Consider the following 19,759-nt stretch of genomic DNA (forward strand, 5'->3'; position numbering starts at 1 on the left):
AACTCCTGTCGTAAATCAGTGCCATCTACCGCAATTCCACCTCCCACCGTGCTCCTACCTATACACACGCCCCACCAGCAGCTTTCACACCCTGGGGGCTGCCTGAGGGAAAGTGACAGCGGGGCTGCACGCCTGAGTTTTGGTAAGAGTTCATGGGGTTGTCCCTGGTCATCCCGTGCCCGGCGATGCCTCTGCGGCACCGTCTGCAGTAATAATCACCGCGTCCCACAGCACAGGGACAGGTCATTTGTCCCCTCGCCTATGGTTCAGCGTGTTGTAATGTGCAGAGGGGAGACTGAGAGCGCCAGATGTACAGTAGTCATGGCTGGAAATAGAGTATGTATTCTGGAAATACACTGCACCCTTCCTCTGCCAAAAGAGGAGGGAGGGCGGGAAGGGGGAGACTGAGCAACACCAAGTACTCAGCAAGAGGCAGCACAAAAGTGGCGCTTGTCAACCAAAGGTTGAAAAGGACCACTGGAACTGCATCCTCCAAAATAAGGAGGAGGGTGGGTTGAAGAGAGAGGCTGAAGGCATTTCCTAAGCCCTATACATACACAGAAAGGGTATCTGGTAATACCAACAGCACACATATCGGAAGAACCAGACTCGCTTCAGGTGAGCTAAGAGGAACAAGCACCTTCACCTCTCTTCCAAAGGAAGAGTGCACCCCAAGAGGTGCTCAAACCATCCTGGGGTGCCCTGGCACACACATGCAGCTTGGACTAGCAGAATTTAGGGGTATCACACAGCCATGGGATATCAGTGGCCCCTGGTAGCCAGCCCTGTGTCCTTTCTGTGGGGGGTCTGTGGTCTCTCTCTCCACCCCAGAAGAAAGGACTTGTACAGACACTCCTGCTACCATGGGATGTTACCGCAGAAAGAGGGCAGATATGGAGGAGAGCATCGCTGTCTAAGTAAATATAATATTTAAGGTTCTTTACTGAGATTATGGTTTGAAAATGTTGAAACCTCTTCCATAAAAACAATATGAGCTCACTTTATAAACATCCTTTTATTTAACCTCAGAGACCCCGGGGAGGAAGGGGTCAGAATCTCATTTTGTGAACAGATAAACAGAGTCCAAAGCCATTGACTACTTGCTTAGTTCAACTAGGAAATCTGTGGCAGAGCCAGGGCAGGAAAATGGATGCAATTCCCAGTCCAGACTCTTACCCAGAGAACCAACATCCACTTTCCACCCAGCAAAGTATCACTGCTCAGTCCATGTTACAGAACCACAAAATCACAGAATCACAAGGTTGTAAAAGACCTTTAAGATCATCCAGTCCAACCGTTCCTGTCCTATGCTAAACCATATCCCTGAGCACCTCATCTACCCATCTTTTAAAGACATCCCGGGATGGTGACTCAGTCTCCTCCCAGGGCAGCCTGTTCCAGGCCCTGACAACTCTTTCAGTGGAAATTTTTTTCCTGACATCTGATCTGAACCTGTAACACTGTAACATGTTCACACTGTAACATGTTTACACGCCAAGGACTCCTTCCCTATCCCAGTACCTCTATCACAGACTTTCTGCCTCTTCACTGTAAGAGACAGGGAATTGTAATTTGTTTGTCTACCCTATTTCTTCCCATACTCATGCAGGTGGATCACCACCCAGTCTGCCATAGCTTTCTTGACAGCATTAGAACTTAAGATAACTCCCCAGAATTAAATTGTGTAAGCAGATTTGGCTCTCCCATAGCCTAAGGATGCTGCTCTTAGATGGGGCCCTGCATTTCCCTGCTGCAACCAGAAGGCTGCTTCAGTCCTCTGTATTTGCATTGACTGACACTCTTCTTTCGCTGTTAGAGGTGAGTGATTTGAAAGGCACCATTAAGATGTTTGTTAAAGACAACTGTAGCTAAGAAGAGTGTTTCTTCAAACTGCACAACCATATATAACAAACACTAACGTGGAGTCTCTAAAGATTTTAAGAGCACATATTTAGAGCAACATGAAATCATGATGATAAAAGACGTGTACCACACCCATAGCACCCTGTATTCCCTGCTACTAGTATTTCAACTTCAGTCTTCCACAGTCATGCCTCAGATATATTCTCTGAACTATTAGTACAAGCAGAACTATTTTCTGTATTCCAATGAAAGTGATCCGCCGTAACATATAGAATTTAATACCCACTAATACTATTTTAGGTAAGTTTCACGTTACAAATAAAAATAATTGTCCAAGCATTTCCTTTTTCATTTGTCATCCCACCCACACATAATCTGGTGTACCAATCCTGGTTTTGACTACAATTTGAACTATCTTCTCACTAAGCAGCCAGGGAAATTTCATTCTAGCAGCTGCTTTGCTAGTATTTGAAGAATGGACTTCACCCACCCATCCACCCCATTTGTAATTTTCTTTCCCCATTAATTTAAAAGTGACAAGCATAAAGAATGCAAACAGTGGTTTGTAAACAAAAGTTGATAATCCACATCATCCCAAAACTTTACGAACGGTCAGTATTTTGAGAGTCATTCAACAGTAGGAACAAAGTAGTGGTAGGCGGCAGTGGTAAAAGAACATTTTTTTCACTTCAGAAGTATTAAGAAAAAAATAAAATCAAAAGGCAAAGTGTTGTTGATGGAGATAACATAGCAAACCAAAAGCCAGTTGGCAATGGAATGTCACATTTAATTTCCTCTCTTTCCATAGGGACCACCACTTGTTTCTGTTTCCCCTTTCCTTCATAGGATGCCCTTCTTGTTCATCTCATTCTTTTGGGGACCCAACTGCTCAGGAGTCAGTTGTAAAAAATTAAAAGCATGTAGATAGTCACATGAAATTATAAGAATGTACACATGCCATTATATTCCTTTTACATTGAATTATCTGGTGCAAATATCAGGGGAAATAGGGCATCCCCCTCCACACTTTTGAGTATCAATGTAACTATGCATCTCTTAGACAGTCTGTCTCAAATCCCTTGGGAAAACATAAAGCTCCTGTGTGCATCCCCACTGACAATGCTCAGTTTGCAAAGGAGAGAAAAGTCACAACAGAAGTTAAAAAATCAGCAATTTCACACAACATTCTGCTTTTTATGAGCACTCCCCTTTCAGCGGGCGCTGAGCACCTCTAGAGAGGAGCCGTCCATCCTGCCCCTCTTCACAACCAGCAACAGATCGTTCTGTCTTGCACTAATTGTGCTGTAATGTTTCCCAAAAATCCTCTTATCTTAGATGTTTCAATGATGAGGCTGTTTCAGTGAAGAGCACAGACACGAGGGTTACTCATTGCAACACTTCCTCCCCACTCCACTGCCTGCTCCAGTAACCCTGCCTTACAGTTACACACTGACTTACTCATTTCCTCTCCAAGCTTCCTCTCTCTCCTACCAACCCTTCTTTACAGGCACGTCTAACCCAGGAGTATTCGACTTCTGACCGCTGACAACATACAGGCGAGCCGCTGTTACACCCGCGACGTGGAGGACCAGTCTCAGCAACACGGTAACGCAACAGACCCGATCGTGTGCTTGTGTGGTCCGAGCCCCGTCCCTGCTCCTGGTGACTTTAGCTGGTTGCAACACAAAACAGGGTTCAGCGGGGCAATCCAAGCTCGGGCACAGGCTGCTCATGTTAAGGACGGTTTCCCCGAGCATTCCTCAACCGCTCGTCATGCTGAACCTTCAGGAGAGTAGGGGAAATAAACTCCTGATACCCAAATATAGTTATGAACTTCACCTCGATACTTCGCACGTAGCTACAAGGAGCACAGCAGAGCTGCTGCTTGGCAGGATTCATAATGAAACGCTACGCCCCGTAACGCGGCGGTTTAACGAAGTGAAAGAGACAGAGAGAGCATCTCACAAGTTACTGCCTTCCTTGGGAAGTGCTTTAATCGTAAACTGTGTGATTATACATCAGGCAGGGCTGTAATGCCTCCTCTTTAAAATTAATACAGAAATGTTCGCACCCACAATCAGAGTCAAGTGGGAAATGTCAGATGGATTTCAGAAGTACATTCAGCCTAATGCAATAATAACGCACGACACTTCGTTAGCCTCTTCCACAAAATCATGTCAGCGTGCTTCCCTGGCACAAATGAGACGACCCCTGTTACTTGTTATTTCTGTAGCTGCGGGGAAACTGAGGTATAGAGGCTTCCTCAGTAGGCTGGGTCTTTTTTGAAAGATGTGGCTCAGTCAAGGGCAAAGAGAGCTGGGAATACAACCCAGACATTCTGAATTGCAATCATTATTCTATATGCTTTTTTATCAGGCAGCTTTATAAATAGGCTCGGTGGGAAAATGCATATTCCAAGAATCAGGATCCTTCCGCGTATTTTTGCTTGTTTGCTACAGAATATAGAGTTTCAGATCTGAAAATGGTCTCCCGTTGCTGCCGAGAAAACAGCTTTCCATTCTTAGAGTCTGCCCCTGTCACTCCCTTATGTGCCAATGCTGCTGTTTAGGAAGAACAACAGTTGTTGCCAACTGAGTTATGCCAAGACCTCGTGACAGATTTCCATGCCATTTAGGAGGATAGGTTATATTTGAAAAATATTTAAATATTTCTCCACCATATGAAAAAGTTTCCTTCCTAGGTATGTGGGAATAAACAGACAGTATCCAGTTCTCATCACTTGTCCTTTCAGATACTTGCCAGGAGACAACTGTATCCTCATTCATTCACATGAAAGGAGTGAAATGGTGTCCCCCAGTGCTCAGTCTCATACTCTCTCCTGAGCATGATTCCACCCTAATACCTTTTTTGGGGTGGGGAGGCTTTTTAAGAACACCGTCTCTTCTTAAGAACTCCGTTTCCCAAAGGGAATCTGTAGGCTACAGCAAGCTTCCCACAGATTTTTCTTTCCCCTTTATCTCATAGCAAACAAGAGTTGGAGAAACAGAAGGAAAAAAAAAGTAATTACAAAAAATGCTGGTAGCGGTGCACCTGGGTTGCAGTGGTTCACAGCAATGTACACTACGCTTTAGCACAGCAGGTCTGTCTTTTATTCTGTGTTTGGATTATAGCAACACTTTTCAATTTTTTTTTTCTTTAAAAAGAAATGGAATAAAGGAAAATCAAACTATTTCAAAAGCTCTGACACCAGGATTTTAACAGCCAGCCGAAATGGAAATAAGGCACTGTTAATAGAAGTGCTATGTGACTTTCAGGCCCAATGCTCAAAATGTTGCCACTGGAGACAACTGATAGTTGATAGCACCTAAAAGCTTTTCACCTATAGACACTCATTCAAATCATGCTTGCAGAAGACGAGATTGATGACTTGTTTCTTGAGACTGTCTGCTCTCCAGTATGCTACAAAACGGGCCATGAAGGCTGTATATCTATATCCTGGGTGGTTTTCCAGCATGTGGCCTACCCTGGATGCAGAATACCCAGCAGAGCCTATACAAGGGTCCCAGAGTCCCTGATGAGAAGGATTTGCCAGAGGAGAGGGCATGACCACAACCCTACTTCAACGTAGCTATTCTTGGCTAAAAAACTGTGGGTAGCAAAACACATGTTGGAGAGTCCCTGAAGCTGCCTGTATTTATAAAGAGAAGCTGGGCAATGCATTGACTAGCATTTAGAACAGACTGAGGAAATCAGATTGCAAAGAGATGCCTCCCTCCTGCCTGTCTCTACACTAAGGAAAATTCAACTGGAAGGCAGGACCTGACCTTTCAGACATTTTGTTATTGAAGGTTATTTCTCTGGGTTGCAAAAGAATAATTTATTAGCTTCAGACCTCCACTTAGCAAGGAAAAGGGCTAACTTGGAAAACAATGGTTCACATTTACACTGCCATAAGCAACAGATCAGGCATCCGATTTATGTCCGGATTTAACGGACTATAGAAAACACGCTGTGACTTGCTTGCTATAAAGCAAAGCTGGGGGCTGAGGGTGGCACTTTTCGTAACATCAAGTAAATTACAGGAGAAGGAAAAATATTTACACAATTAAAAATATATGGCCAGAAAATGAAACTAGAATGACTTAATTTATAGGCAAGATGGAAGCCAATACATTTCATTTCACAAAATGAAATGAGTATTAAATGACATTCCACAAACCCCATTTCTAAATCCCACTGAGCAAATGAGAACAATTATGAGTTAAGGAATAGAAACCATTTAGAGGGATACGTACCAATTAACCAAAATGTCTGAACCCCTATAGCATGGTTCTGTTTTGTAAATAGCAGCAAGTACCCATCAACACTGCTCGGTAATTTTCAGATAAAAATGCAATTAAATAAAACTCCACTAATCCCAGCTAAGAAAATGACTAGAAACAATACTCTTCAACAATCACTGGCAAGCTTCAGCTGACTTACCCAGCTTTAAGGGGGCTGGTTTATATTTCCAAGTTTCACTTACAGCTTGTGATCTAATCACCCAAGTAGCATTTGTACTGACTTAACATGCTCTCTTTCTTCCCATTTCTTCCCAAATCCCAAGTTAGAATTAATTTGTTCCACGTGCTTGAGGCCAGTATTCACCAATGGCACAGGGGCAAGACTCGTGATGCACCCATGCCAGGCGAAAGGTAGCAGCCCAGGCCTCCCGGTGCATTTGCATGTGAGGCTTTCTAAGTGATTTGTAACGGTTAAAAATCAGCTAAACTGTTAAAAATCCAACTCTCCGTAGAACCAAGGGACTTGTTCATCCTTGGAAAGAACCGTGCTGATTGGCGTTACAGTGTAATCACGCCGTTTTGTTCGCTGCCTGGCGGCAGCTGCTCAGCACTCCTGTGCAGTAGCTACGCGGCACCACGGGACGGAGCCAGATACTCATCCTGCGGCTGCCGAGGGCCCCGGCGGGCAGCTGCTCCTTGCGGCCCTGCGCTGCTGCGGCCGGGCCGGGCCTGGGAGGAAGCAACGCTACCGCCACAGAATCGATTAGTCACAAGGCTGGTAAAAACCTTTAAGAACACTGAGTCCAGCCATTCCTGTACTAAGCTAAACCATATCCCTAAGTAAGTGCCTCATCTACCCTTTTTTTAAACACCTCCAGGGATGGTGACTCAACCCCCTCCCTGGGCGGCCTGTTCCAGGCCCTGACAACTCTGAGTAAAAATGTTTTTCCTAAAATATAATCTGACTCTGCCCTGGCACAGCTTTGTGCCATTTCCTCTTGTCCTACCTCCTGTCACCTGGCTGAAGAAACCATCTTCCAGCTCTCTACAACCTCACAGTTAGTCACACTGGCCTTGACCTTCTGGAGCTGACGGGGCCATACTAGGTGCCACACAGAGCAGTCCTCCAAAACGGCCAACCTTGAGACTTTCTGTCGGAAATACTCCGCATACCTGCCTGTACAACGCTGGAATTACTTCACATATATATATATACACATTTATATATAAAATTATATTTATGCAGGAGCGCCTCTCCTGTGAAGACAGGCTACAAAAGTTGGGCTTCTTCAGCCTGGAGAAGAGAAGGCTCTGGGGTCACCTAATTGTAGCATACCAATACTTAAAAGGGGTCCTACAGGGAAATGGGAGACGGACTGTTCATCAGGGAGCGTAGTGATAGGACAAGGGGTAATGGCTTTAAGCTGAAAGAGGGCAGGTTTAGAAAGGAAGGAAGAAATTCTACTGTCAGGGTGGTGAGGCACTGGTACAAGGTTGCCCAGAGAGGTTGTGGAAGCCCCCCTCCCTGGAGATGTTTAAGGCCAGGTTTGATGGGGCATTGGGCAACCTGCTCTGGTGGAGGGTATCCCTGCCCATGGCAGGGGGTTGGAACTAGATGATCTTTGAGGTCTCTTCCAACCCAAAGCTTTCTATGATTCTATGATTTTTTCTATACATTTTAACATCCATTTAGTGAACGTACAATAAAATACAGGACCTGCTATTCAATACAACTTTTAAATAAAACTACAATGCAAACTACTATCTGAGTTAACTTTATTAGAATGAGGATGATGCCTACATCTTAGAAGATGACTCTGTCTTAGCAGTGTAGTTCAGATAAGGAATGTGCTTTTAAAGGCAGTCTCCTTCCACTTGTGCTCTCTCTGAGATGCCCTTGACATGAAATGAAATGGAGAAACGGGGAGGTGTGCTTCAAGAGCATGCTGAATGCACTCCACTCACTAACTGACATTTAGTCCAGGCAACAAAACAAGAACTAATCCAAGTAACTCTCCCTCCCCAAAACCTGTGCCTCAGATGTTAGTTCCTTGGTACCCAACTGGTTTCTCCTACGGAGCAACCCTTCCTGTTAATGTTGACAAACATGTGTCCCAGAAGTGATCGGGGAGAGGGAGTATGTGATAGAAAAAGCTGCTGACTGTCCTGCATGGTGGGACATAAACTGAGATGCTTCTGTAAGCTGGTGTGATGCTACAGTAGTGTCACATATAAGAGGAGACCATGCTTTGGTCTTGGTAGTGGTGATGTGTGAATAAACCGATTTGATCTAAAAGACAGTGCCAGCATTCTCTAACACAAATAAATATACTTGAAAGATATAAAACTCCTCTCCTGTGTGTGCACGCACACTTGGACACTACCCAAGCCCGCCCGAAGGTTGAGCCGTGGCTGCCTCTAACACTTCCTGGATAAAGATGTCTCCTTTGGAAGAAACGGCAGATTTCAGAAGGAACACCTCACCTGTCCAAAAAAGGAAGGGTAAAAAGAAAGCTGTATTTCTATTTTTCTGGGCATTCAGGATAGCAACAATGGCCCTCCACACCATACATAAAACATGTCTTATAAATGTCTTATCACTAGCAGGATAAGTTTCGTGACTAGTCCTGTGTGCACTTTAAAAAACAAACCCACAATAAGCCAAGTTAAGTTTTGTGTAAAGGGAAAGAAAGAACTGAATTTGCACAGGTTTCCTTTGTGGTTCACCAATATCACAGCAAGACAGAAGACCTGACTGGAAATCACGAAGTACTTTGCAGAACAAAAACATCTTGGCTTTGTTGATTCCTTTTTTGTTCACAAGAAAGAAGCTCCTCTTAGTATGAACCCAGACCGTTCCTGGATGGAGTGGGCACCTGCTGTAGCAAAGCAGCAACAGTGTTCCTCACATGGAGCTGAGGAGATTCCACTGTGAAACTACTCCAGATTTTCCATCAAAGCTCATTTTAAGGATTTATAACTTGGATGGAGACATTCTTTCCACACTGCGATTTGGCATTAAAGAACTTGGCCCGGGGATCAAAATAACCCTCTTTTCCAGCACTTCTTTTTAAGTGTGGGAAGGCAAATTTCTGATATATAAAGATGCAAAAATATTAAGGCATGCTTTCGTTCTTTTCTTATGAGAAAACAGTGGCAAATCAGGCTGCAACTAGTTTTTTAACTATAAAGTTTCCATCTAACTTGTAATTTTGGAGGCTTAGAAGCTGATTTGAATTGTCTGGTTTCCTCTCATGTGGAAGAATAGCTTTGCAAATCAAAATAAACAAAGTAAACGGTTTACTTTCTGAGCAAGGTATTTTGTAACAAGACACTAACTCCTGCTTAATTTTTCTCTGGGCTTTGATATTTAAAAGTTGTTTGTCACCAGCTCTGTAATTTTAATATCAATAAACGCCTTGCGTGCATTCATCAGACCAGTGAGGTGCTAAAGGCACCACAACATGAAGTAAATATGCTAATGATTTCAGGCATAAGTGATCTGAGCCTCTTCTTACTGTCATTAATTTCTGTCAAAACAGGTCTTGGCGGTGAATGTGTGAGTGTGAATGGCCATGTGTGTGCAGCCTTTCGCTAGCCTTTTGCTCTCTAGCTGGTGCTCAGGGCAGTGAAATTACGCTTACACAGATGACAGACTACACCCCAACTTCTTCGGTTCAAGAAATGTCAAACAGCGTTTCAGGACTTGAAAGGCAAAGAACACAGCTCCTTACAAAAGGAATACCACTTTAGGACTCGCTTCCCTTTGATGGCTATTGAAAGCACTGCCCGTAATAAAGGCCTGCCCATTCTGATGATAATTATACTTTAATTAACAATCGTGCAGCACAATAAATTTTATGTATGAAGTAAACTCTACCAGTCAGCAGTCTTAAATAACAAAGAGAAGATAGTCATAGTTGTGACAACAGAAGACTTTTCATCCCAAAGGACATTCAGTATTAGCATCTTTTTTGTTTCTTAATGAAAGACCTGTCTCCTATACAGCTTTTGTAACACAAACAGATCTGGAAGGATCATAGGATGGAAAGAAAAAAGGTTCTAGATTCTGACTGAAAATGTTCTGAGTACCCTTAATTTCAATTATAAAAGGAGAATCTATCTAAAAACCCCTAGTGAAGGCTCTGGCTGCACATCCCATGCAAAGTGGCAGTGTCTCCAGATGGGATGCCCTTATGACCTGGGGACTGTCCTTCCCCTACATCTAATCTGCAGTCTCCCATGCAAAACTTCTCACATACATTCCACCTTTTGTTTTCTGCTACACACTTCTGTAGGGCGACAGCACCGCTCAAAGTAACATCAAAGATGTGTGATGCATGACTCTAAACCTCCCCACCAATTCTGTACCTCTGAAGACAATTAAACCTCCCTCTCAGCTCAGTAAAATAGCAACCTCAAGATCCACTCCTGCCAGGAGAGAGGAAAATAAATCTAGCAACCGCTAAGCATACCGCTTTCAATTAAAGAGCTTCTTAATGCCAAACTAACATGTTCTTGTGCTGAATGCTGACATACTGATAGCTGAACTTCAGGTCTGAAGACCAAGGAGGTTTAGATAATGGATAATAAATAAGATGGATAATGATCTGAAGTTTGTATGTAATATCTTCCGTTGTAAGATTGTAAAGCCATTTATGAAGGATCGGAGTTTAGTTACATAAAGATCCACCCTGATAGAAGCAAACATGGAAGTTATTTAGTGAGGCTTGAGACAGGTAAGGTTTATAGCTCTGCTCACTCAGACAGCTTGGCATAAGCACCAGACCCTATTGCTTCAAACTAGTATCCAGCCTGTGATATCTGTATCTCTCCTCCTATGAACAAGATGCAGATTTTTCCTTCTTAATGTTTTATCACAATAATTTGACATGAATTTTAGAGCACAGAAAGAAATGACCGGATGATGTGGGGACCGACTGGAAGCTGGAAAACACTTCAAGTCCTGGACGTGCATGCAAACTAAAGGGCTCATCATCACCATTTCCAGGCACAAATAGAAATCAAATGGTCTGTTGGAGTCTAATACATACCTAGAACAGCAACAGAGCTGTGTGGAAGTGGAAGCTCAGCAACTAGCTGACATTCTTCTTTTGCTTCAACCTACAGCCACCACCTGACATGTAAGTACAAAAGGTACTATTAACTCTAGGCATATGGTGGGCTTTTTTCTTCAGGGCCAACCCTGTATCTCCTAGGACACAAAAAAGAGGGTGCTTTTGTGTTTCGGGTCTGTTTTCTGGGTCCTCAAGACAGGCCCTGCACAGGGCACCCACCACCCTCTTCCTCAAGGAACTGTTCTCCACATCTGCAACTCTTCACTCCCTATCCTATGTTTCTTCTTAAAATACACAGTCTAGTGATACCCTGCCTCTTGGATAACAGACTAAAAATGAAGGATAGGGATCGACTAGCTCACTTTAAAGGGTCACTGCCTTTAAATTTAATTAAATCCATATCTTCTACCTCCCACACAATAACCCCCTGGGACTAAAGGCTTCTGTAAAGGATTAGGAAGGGGATACTCTCATTGCAGCCACACCACTATGCAGAAAATAATTCAAGATTTGGGAAGTTGTGAGCAGGAAACAGAGGATGAAGAAGAAAGGCACTTGCTGAAAACACAAACAAATAACTCTGCTGGCTAGAGATTACAGCGCTCATTTTGGACAGAGGAGATTGTGCTCCAGCCTTCCCTTCCCAGAGCCCTTCTGTATTTTGTCCTATTAATGCAAGTAAGAAACAGAAATGCTCCTAATAAAAGGAGCCCTATGTCTCCTCTCAAATAAGTCCCTAAACTAGCAGCCTACCACCTTGTGTCCCATCCCAGGTTATGTTCAGTTGTTTCCTTGGATTGTGGTGCAGGAGGGCGCTGATGGCACCCCTAACTCCTTGGGTTGCTCTCCCTGGGAAGGCTGGCGCTCCAAGAGACTCCCCTGAGGCAAGTGGAGGATTACATTGGGTACTTCCACTGTCAACTCTCCATTTAGTCTCCTTTTTTAGAACAAGCAAACTTGATTTTTCTGACCTTTCCCATTAACCTTTTAACTCCTTGACAAAATAATAATAAAAGGAATTTAATTGTGCTAGATCATTGCATTTTTATTTTTTTAACAGTAAACCATTATTGCTAATGAATAATAAATATTTCATTCTGGAACACTGGCTGGGGTTTTTTTGCCAGCTCTCACTTTTTTCTTACAGCAGGCAGGTGCTTATTTCACCTGCCCTTTAAATAAACCTTGCTGGTAAGGTGCTTGACATTGTTGAGCCAACGCAGCTTTTGAGCACTCTCAGAAGTACAATTTCATGTCGGAACAGATCCTTAATGTAAAAACCTGGGATGGCTATGGATGGACTACAAGTGCTGCCAAAATAGGCAGCTGCTGAGTGGGAGTATCCATGAGAATGATGGATATAGGCACCTAAAATGCAAATGAGGTAGGTCAGAGGAACGTAAATCCTTTGGGGGAGGGGGGAAGGTCATATTTCAGGAATTACTGTACAAAGGATATCCTTTGTTAAAAGTTCAACCATTTACTACATTATTTAGTGCATAAAATAAGGATGGAACAGAATAGTCCTTAAAACAAGTTTTTTTTTCCTTAAATCCTTATAGCTGTTCTTGCAGGCCTTTGATAATAAGAGGATTGCCTTTTTTTTAGTAGGACTTGTGGAACATCTCTCATTTCAGATGGAAACGTAAGGAGAAATGCTTTGGAAGAACTTCCTGAAAACATAGAGAACCCTAACACATTTTTATTCAATTTTTAAAGAATTTATACATTTGGGCACTGCAAGTTGGAGTGGAAAGTGAAGTTTGAAACTTAGGTACCTCTTGAGATGTGCAGTCCGACAGAAAGGCTTCTCAAACCCTGCACCAGATGGCTTTGTTCTCAACTTCCCAGCACAGGTTCACGTTACTTTTCTATCAGTAATAAAATCCCATACTTACATCAATGCTTCACTTTATGTTACTGTCATTATCTTATTACAGGTTATAGTGGTATTGGCATTATCTGCCTAATAATTATTCCTGAGTTACAACAGTAAAACTCTTTTAAGTCTCAAGCGCTGATCTGGAGTCTGCTGAACCACTTAAGTTTCATCTGTGTCTCTCTGACTGAAAAAGATGTTCCATACATTAAAGAAGAATGAAAGTGGGCAAATGGCTCTTCTGGTGTGTGGTTTTACAGTAAAACAAGCCCAACTCAGATAGACAGATTTAAGTGAGTCTCTCCCAAAATATTACATATCTTTCTATTGTGTAGATCCACATTCCATATCTCATCAACTTCAAATCCACACAAGTTTTCTCCTATAAACAGTTATTTATACCACAGTGAGGAGCAGGTGACTTTGGTACATGTCAAACAAACTTGCAAGATTTGGATCTCCAAGGAACACTGTAAAAATGCTAACAATACTATAATAAAATACATATGCTATAACAGGAATGATAAAGCTTCTTATATTGTAAGCCACTAAAAGATATTAATTCCTAAATACAGTATTTAAAGTATTCACAATGATACTCAGTGATACATCGTCCCTTCCAACCCCTACGATTCTGTGATTCTGTGATCACAGTACTGTAAGTATTTAAGAACAAGATATTTCAATTGTGTTTTCATGCTCCAAATTCCAATCACATGATATGATAGCCTCAGGGATACAGAGAGCCCATAACAAGACTCTATATTCAGCCTTACAATGATGTTCAATCAAAAAACTGTCCACAGAATAAGAAACCCATCAGAATTTATCTGATGTGGAGCAAAGGTTACCTAAAAATGGTAGCATGTACCTGTGACTATTGTCCACCTTTGCAGAACAGATGTTTACAAGTTTACTGGGCACTTAACCTACACTTTGCATCTGGACAGATTTTCTTAGCTTGTGCTATGAAAACCTAAAGACCCATGAAGAAAGCCAAGACTCGAGAAAATCTCTTAAATCCACAGGTAGATACATGGTTCTCAACTCATTGCTTTAGCTGTACGTATTCCAGTCACTGAACATACTCTACATAAGCAGAGCCTGTAAAGAGGCCTACAGCTGAATGAATGGCAAGATGATGTGCAGAGAGGCCACAAAATCTAGAGAAGGTGTGATGCTGGGAGCACAGCTTGAAGAGTCACGCAAGTCCTCTGCTGCATGCACACCCCTCTTGGTGCCTTTCATGGGAACATGCAGTACAAACACCTCAGACTAGTGATGCTTTGCCCAGTTTCTTACGCTGTTTATTCACCTGACTGGACCATGTGAATTTGGCACAAGCAAGCTTTTCTAGTTTTGTGGAAGGATTCTGTCAGAATCTCAGTTTGCAGGGAAACCCAAACACTTCTAAACAAACCTTATGTATTTAGTCATCTAAAGTCAGCAGGCAGAAAAAGGCTTAAAGCAACAGTTTTCTGTATTTTATTGCCTAAGTTTTCGATGTTCCTTGAAAACATCTGTAGAGTCACTTCAGGCTGTCCTCACAAAGGAGTTAAAACATATTAATCTCTTTGCAGATGGATCTTTCATTAAAATGTCTGGGTTTTGGCCTCCTCTTACCTGTACTACAAGAAATCTGAAATAGCTCTACTAGGGGTAACATATAAACAGAAGGATATTTGGATTTAGGGTAAGCAGTAGGGCCTGGAGCTAAACAAACAAACAAACCAACCACATGTCCCTTTGGCACTGCTGCACAAATGGAAGTGTTCATCACAGCTTATTGTAAGCTTATGGCACTAATGAGTAGCTGATGCCATGTCTTGTTTGCAGATACTTAAAAAGCTGACTTGTTTCTGCATTGGATCAATTCAACGCCATTCACAACTCTACGCTGCCCTAATCCTTTTACATGTGAATGAGGTGATATGAACTGCTTTCCCTAACTCTGCTACCCCTGTCAGGCATCAACAACATCAATTCAAGGCAGGCAGAGGAAGCCCAGTGCTCCCAGAAGCACAGAAAAGCTGGGAAAGGCACCTCTTGGGGTGGAGGGTGGAGGAAGGGGACAGGGAAGCTCTGAGATGCAGGAGGTGTGGTGACTAACCATGGTGGGGAAGGAACGTGACCTCCCATCCCCACCATCACCTGTGTCACTTGTCCTAGAGCTTATTGACACAGAGGACAAAGGGGAGCAATGGCAGCTGGCATTTACAGGGGAAAGGACCACTGGAAAACCAGGTCTGCATCCAGCAATGGCCCGTGTTCCCAGCTCCATCCTCTTGTGCCCTCTGCTGCCCTCATACCCAAGAACTTCAGATCAATCAATACACCAACTAGCTGCAATGGAATATATCAAAGAATATATACCTTGCATAAATATGCTGCAATATCTCTGGGTTCTGCATATTTATTTATACATGCATATTCCATTTATATAGGCATATTCCATACCAGTTTGTCTGATATGGAAATAAACATGGCTAATCACTAAAAGTCAGTAGCTTTTAGGGAAAAGATAATTTCACCCAAATTGCTGGAGGTGAGCATCTACATTCCATTAACAGTCTATGCCCACAGAAACAGGAAACTATGAAGCAGTCTAACCCAAGCAGGAGCCTAATACAAGAACAATTAATTCCCTTCTGAAGATGCCCTTCAATAACCATGAAAGCAACCTAGAGGAATAGTTTACATTAAATGCCTAATTTTTAGATGATGAAAACTGTGATACAAATCCCACCTGTAGTGCACAACTAGCTTTAAACTCAAACTTGGGCTCTGGAGTTGACTCTGGAGGCATCTGACTAAATATTTGTAAGTGGAATAGAAGGATCTATAGGAAGAAGAAACAGTGCATAGCAGATCCCGTTCCTTACAGTTTTACTTTTAGTGAAATCTGTGTAAATTTGCCTGTTGGTTTCTACTGGGGCAAGATTGAATAGGGCACACCTGTTCTGGATTGAATTGTTCCAGCAGAGGGACAGCTGGAATTGGCAAAGCAAAAGCTTCTAGAGGTGCAGCTATTCCAGGAGGGGCACAGCGATTCCGTAAACATCCATATCTCATTGTCTTGGTTTTGTTCTTCTAGCTCACCATCAAAAACCACCCCAGGCCTTGCACATTAATTGGTATAAATAAGCTGGGCAGACATTTAAATAAGTGTACACATATTTAATAAAAACTGAAGGCTAGGAATAAAAATACAGGAAAGCTGTTGAGAATAGGATTGCATCATGTGGCAAGACCTCTCTTTGGGAACGTATCACACTGAAGGTGGTGATGTGGAGATTAATGAAGTGACAATGTGTACACATCTAAACAGATGCCTAATAATTCAATGCTTAAGCAATCCCCTCCCTCCCTGATGGTAGTAGATCCTTGTTATTCTGGCATCCCAGCACTCTGGCCTCAAGTACATTGCTGCTCACATCTTCCATGCTAGCTACCTAACCTCATTAGATACTCCTTTATGCTACCAGAAAGGCAAGATAACAATGATGCAACATGTGTTCTCATCTATACAATATATCTGATAGGTACCTATTTGTCTATGTGCCAATTCAGCTTTTATTTATTTTTTTAAATTGTTTAGCAAATGCACTGGAATAGAACTTGAAATACATCAATATAATTCACTATTATTTAAATGCTGAGGATAAAAATCCTTACTATCCTGAAAGCAGAAATAAAAGTATTGATAATATTCATAGTAATAATATTCATAGTTGGGCACAACGTGAGGTGCTTTTCATGACCTAGGTCCCATTCTGAGGTGTTAAATATGTCTTTACACCATAGCTTTAAGGAAACCAGAACGTCCTGTTCAACTTTTCCAGATTTCACTGCAAAGGCCCAGTTTGCTATTTCTATTTTAGGGTTTGGGGGAACTCTAACTGCTTCCAGTTCTGGACAACCACAATCAGGCTATTCCCATTTAACATATAATTTATTATAGGCATGCATTAAACTTAGACCACCTTTTGGGAAACAACGAGATTAAATCTTACAGCCAAAACACCACCACACTGCAGCAAGTCAAACAGCACACTGTCAACAGCGTTAACCTGATGGAGTGTAGAAATGCAGGCAACTGCTTCAATCAGTTTGTTCCATCTATGGAAATAAAAAACTAACTATGAGAAATAAAGTAACAGCAGTAAATTACTCTAGAGCTATCCCTCCTTTCAATATAAAAATATAAACATGTCAAGCAGCATTAATACATTTATATGACATACACGGAGCACATACAGATGAACGCAATAAACTGCTTTCATTCTCCTCTGATCCTGAGCCAGGTCTGTATCAGGCCAATATTTTGGCATTAATTAATGTAGCCTTAAAACTGCTCCACCTTGTGCCAGCTGCCTAAAGCGTCCCACAGTTCTCACAAATGATGGGGCTGAGAGCAGTCCCCAGTTACATTGGGAAGTACTTCACCTACCGTGGTGCTCCATGCTCAGTCAACAGCCCAACAGACCTGCTGTCCTCCCCAGGGCCCTCACTGAGTGATAACCATCTTATCTGGTGCTAGTGCTGCTCTGGATCCTGCCAAATCTGACCTAAACTGTCTGTATCATTACTCATCTGATTATTCAATAATGCAACCTTCGGAGTCTGGTGCTGGGGGAACTTATTCAGGGAAGGGGTCATATGTTGATGTAGTGATTTCAGCTCCATTTAAACAGTGCATACACACATAACTAGAGCTGATAGTAAGCTTAATTTTAATGTAAATCCTTGGCAAGAGAAAGAGAAGGGAATCATCGGTGCAATTATCTGTGATCCAGTCAAATATCGATGCCAACTTTTTGACAAATCAGTGATTTACTGAAAAAAATGTTGCTAGCCTGGCTTCCTAGGACATTTGTTTCCAGGCACACATTTTATTTACACAAGGGAAAACTCCTACGAGCATGTAAAAATTACTACCTTTGTAGACAAACAGGAACTGCAAGGTTCTTGCTGTGCGTCTGTTTGTTTGTTACACTGTGTACAAGGACACAGCCTACAATTTGTGGTTGCTTCTTGAAATAGTCACTCAAATGCCTAAATGAGAGTGAACACTGGAAGGAGCCTGATAAAAGCCACTATTAAGTGGCATCTTAGAGTATTACGGGGGTGGTGTATTTTCTTGGCTTGGATTTTTGGCAGAAAGAATCTGGAAAGGTTTATTTGGTAAAATGTGGAGTCCATATATCTTTTCAATCGCAGAGTGTTTCCCGTAGGGCAGGAACATCAGACCGCTCACAGCCAAGGGGACGTACGCCTTCTCGACGTCCACTTACGCTGCCAACCGAAGCATTTCAGATGGCAGGAAAGGATGGCACTGTTATCCCCAGACATACTGATGAGGTAACTTACTGTCATACACCAACTTTTGTTGACGTGCAGCTATAACCCTTTTTCTACCTTCAATTTCCTTTCCTAGGCAGTGACATCCTCTGAACTGCAGCAATTTCACTTGTGCTGTCTTGATGGTCCCTACACCCCCATGCACTACTTGCTTCAAAGCACTGTTGATGAGTCACTTTGCACCTTGAAGCCACAGATGGTTATGAAATCTGTATGAACTCTAAAGGGACTCTGCTCCAGGAGGAGCTTTATGGAAACAAAATATATGGCATCCATAACCACCCCAGAGCCACAGCTTATCAAAACCGGCGCCTTTTGCCAACAGCATATATGTGTCAGTGCAACTGAAACAATCCAGAATAACACACATGACATCCTATTAAAGAAAATAATCTATTTGGTTTTCAATACATACCATCGCTATTTACATCTGACCAGAACACACTATAAAAATGAGATAATCTACTCTGTTCCACAAGGCTCAAAGGATTAATAAAAGTATCTAAACAGCATATGAATAAATCTACGGACAAACCTCCCAGGACAAACTGTAAGCCAGAATCTCATTAAAGATGATGTTAAAATTTAGCAGAGCACCTGCCACTCTGCTTGGAAACAGTTGGCATGAATGCAGAGCAGCCAAAGAAAGGAAAGATCGCCCCAAACCAGGTCAGAACCTCTGTCTCTTGAGCGTGAAGCAAGAAATCAGTCTTGAACCATGAACAGACCACTATAAAATAAACAGATTTATCTCTGATTCTGAAGTATCATGTAGAATGTATATAATAAGGAACACATTTCACATTTGCGTATCGATAATAGGAATGCAACCGTCTTTCCTTGCTACATTTTGAACAGCAAGCAAGTAAACACACTACGACAATCAGTACAAGTTAAGCTTTTTAATGTTTTCTGTTTCCAAATCTTTACTAGCTTACAATAAACCTGTAGTTTCTCTCAAACCGCTCAGCTAACCGGGGAGGAGGTTTTGCCATTAGGCAGAAGCAGCCTCCAATCTACTTTGCCTCTTCTGTATCGCTCGTTACTGTGCTGCTAATCCATCTGGTAGTATGGAAATCAGCACGTCCCTGCAGATGTGTATGACACCGTTCCGTCAGTCAGCGATCTTCCACAAATTCATTTTAAATTAATCTCTCCCTATGCCAGAAATCATCCTTAATGGTAGACTGAAACGTAAACGTTTAAGACATCAGAATGCAGAATCCACTGACAGTTATATAGAGGATGGAAATTCAGTTTTGCGTTCCTCCATACCGAGTACTCCATCCACGGGTTTTTACAGCGGTTGTGCAAGTGCTGCAATGTTAGGAAAT

General features: G+C 42.3%; 1 protein-coding gene across 2 annotated transcripts in view; it reads right to left on the reverse strand.

The window, feature by feature from the left end:
- Positions 1-19,759, reverse strand: part of NAV3 (neuron navigator 3) — a gene marked incomplete at both ends in the record, with an annotated part of 261,126 nt that overhangs the window by 184,352 nt on the left and 57,015 nt on the right. The gene's annotated exons all lie outside the window — the stretch shown is intronic.

Source organism: Gallinula chloropus, assembly GCF_964237585.1.
Source record: "Gallinula chloropus genome assembly, chromosome: 1".
Taxonomy (NCBI): domain Eukaryota; kingdom Metazoa; phylum Chordata; class Aves; order Gruiformes; family Rallidae; genus Gallinula; species Gallinula chloropus.